The following is a 3,221-nucleotide window of genomic DNA, read 5'->3' on the forward strand; positions in this document are numbered from 1 at the left end:
AATTCCATGTCTGGTACTAACTGTTGCTTCTTGACCCAAATACTGGTTATACATACAGACTGCTCATACAGTTTAACAGAACTGTGCATTCTAAAATATAATATGTGATGAAGGAAAAAATGCAAGTGTTAGTTGCTCAGACATGTCCAACTCTTTGTGACCCTGTGGACTGTAACCTGCCAGGCTCCTCTGTCCATGGAATTCTCCAGGCAATAATACTGGTGTGGGTCACCATTACCTTCTCCAGGGGATCTTCCCAACTTAGGGAATGAACCCGAGTCTCCTGGTTTGCAGACAGATTCTTTATGATCTAAGCCACTGATCTAAACACCTACATTGTATTTAAATCTTTGTTAATTGCTTTCATCATACATTGATCACTCTGAACTCTTTACTACAATTATTTACTAAGCCTAAATATCATTGACAGTAGTCACTGGCACTGAGAATTATTTTAACCTGATACTTCAAAATTTTCTCATCTACTCAGCCTAGTCTTCTATTAGAGTTCTAGTTTTTTATAATTAAATTTACAAATCAGAAGGGTTCTCTCAGAAAAACTTATAAGACAGTAAATTATATTAGTGGATATGTTAAAAAACGCTAAAGTTGAATCAATCTTGGACATCTAGTAGAAAAATTTCTCAATTTTTAAATCTATACAAAATCAAGGAATCTACTAAAATGGAGTCCGGTAACCTGGAATTTTGGAAAAACAGTGTGTGGATAAGCTATTGTGAGGGAACTGTTTCCAGCTTTCCTCAGATTCTCAATGAGCATTTTAGTAAAGAGAAAAAACAATGAGATCTACACATATATGCGTATCATTAGAGTCAAATCTGTAAATACAGCTGTGAGTTACTCTGGAAAACCAGATATTTACACATAGCACTACATGTGATAAATGCTATATTAGCAAGTATATTATGATGTAATTAAACTTAACTTGCATTACAAAATATTTATAATTAAAATTATAATCAAGTATAACGTGTCATGATACAAAAAGCCTTCATTAAAATACACAAAAATGGGACATTTTATTTTGCTCTTAATATTATAAAACATTTATTTGATGAAGAAATGTAATAAAATTTTAATCTAGGCTACGGATGATCTTTTATTTACAAGGAGAATAGAGGGAAACAAAGTTTCTGGAATTTCTTTTTGGGAAATTCATTAGTATTCATGCATATATATGATATACGTGTATATATACATACACACATACATATAGAACAGAATATTGCTACAGACATTAACTTATGCAGGGTACAAGCCACATGTATATTTACTACATACTTTGGGAAAATAATGTGCATATGAAAATAAACAACTTTAAATAATGATGACCATCATTTCATAGAATATCTTGTATATCTCTATAATTTTTTTGTCATCTCTACATTAAATAAAGTCAGTCAGAAAAGAGATCTTATGGGGAAAAAGCCTAAAGCTTAATATTTGACTCATATTTTATCATTTTTTGCCCTTGTTATCTAAATAGATACTCAAAGAGACATCAGGAATAGCAGTGAATGACTCGTCTTTATCACAAGATGTAGAAACCTGGATTCTTAGAAAAGTATTAGTCAAAGTAAAATTTCATTGTACAAAGTTAAAAAGGAAGGAGAAACTTTATTCAAGATTATTGCAATAGGAGAGAGAGGAAACTCAACTCTGCAGAAAAAATAGTCAGGTGCACTTTTAAAGACTGGTATGAGCTAGCAGCAAATTACTAGAGGAATTTAGGTGAGAGCCTGACCAATGAAATGTGTGGTGCACACTGTTATTCCTGAGTTTGAAATATTTTGCTCTGTGAGTGATCCTTCTATGTTTGCTAATTGCTTTCACTGAAGTTAGTTTTTCTTCATCAGCAGAATTGTTTGGTGGTCTTTTGGAGAGTCAAAAGTGAACAAACACAAAATTCTGCAAAGATCCAATTAAAATAGCCTCTCTTACAAAGCTCAGGATCCCAAACTGCAAACTGTGCCCTGCTCTGAAAGACCTGGATTTTCTTCTCTTGAACGGTGACAGTACCTTTTATGAATTTTTTGATTATGTGTTCTAATTAGATCTAAAGAGAGGAAGTTTCTTTCTGTCAGCATAACTTTAGTTCTGTTCATTTGATCAGTTGTATCTGACTCTTTGTGACCAGATGGACAAGATGGGCTGCAGCACCTCCCTGTCCATCACCAACTCCTGCAGCTTGCTCAAACTCATGTCCATCCAGTTAGTGATCCCATCTAACCATCTCATCCTCTGTTGTCCCCTTCTCCTCCTGCCTTCAATCTTTCCCAGAATCAGGGTCTTTTCCAATGAGTCAGTTCTTCACATCAGGTGGACAAAGTACTGGAGTTTTAGCTTCAGCATCAGTTCTTCCAATGAGTATTCATAGCTTAATCAGGGGAAACCATAAGAAGATGTGTAAGTCATGTAACTTCAGCATCCAGGTGACCTTAGGGTCATCATATGGGTGATGATTTCAGATGGTTACATCAGTCTATATTCCTTAAAAACAATATTCTTTGAGTCATCTTATTCAAAATATCATTAAAACTTTTGTTGGCTCCTCTGGGGAGGCTCTGGAAATATGACACTGCACTGATGCCTGATATATTTTCAAGGGTCCACTTGGTGTCTCAGGCTTTGACATACACAATTTTCCCTTCCTGTTTTAAGTCATAGTTATCTCTCTAAGTGTGATAATTTCTCAAAGGACAACGTGAAACTGCAGTGGCCACTCAGGGGGAATTTTTACATGAATAAGATTATTCATTTGGCAGATGCTTTAGAACAAAAATAGAAAAGGTCTCAGGAGCTGTGTCTCCTGTGTCTGGTAGAGAGTTTAATACATAAGAACCCATCTTTAATTTGTATACATCTGGGATTAATAAGCACTAGATTTTTAATTATATGTTTATATGGTATTGTCTGGGATGTGTTACGGAGAAGGCAATGGCAACCCACTGCAGTACTCTTGCCTGGAAAATCCCATGGACAGAGGGGCCAGATAGGCTGCAGTCCATGGGGTTGCTAGAAGTAGGACACGACTGAGCGACTTCACTTTTACTTTTCACTTTCATGCATTGGAGAAGGAAATGGCAACCCACTCCAGTGTTCTTGCCTGGAGAATCCCAGGGACGGGGAGCCTGGTGGGCTGCCGTCTATGGGGTCGCACAGAGTCGGATACGATGGAAGCGACTTAGCAGCAGCAGCAG

The sequence above is a fragment of the Bos javanicus genome, chromosome 9, assembly GCF_032452875.1.
Source record: "Bos javanicus breed banteng chromosome 9, ARS-OSU_banteng_1.0, whole genome shotgun sequence".
NCBI lineage: Eukaryota > Metazoa > Chordata > Mammalia > Artiodactyla > Bovidae > Bos > Bos javanicus.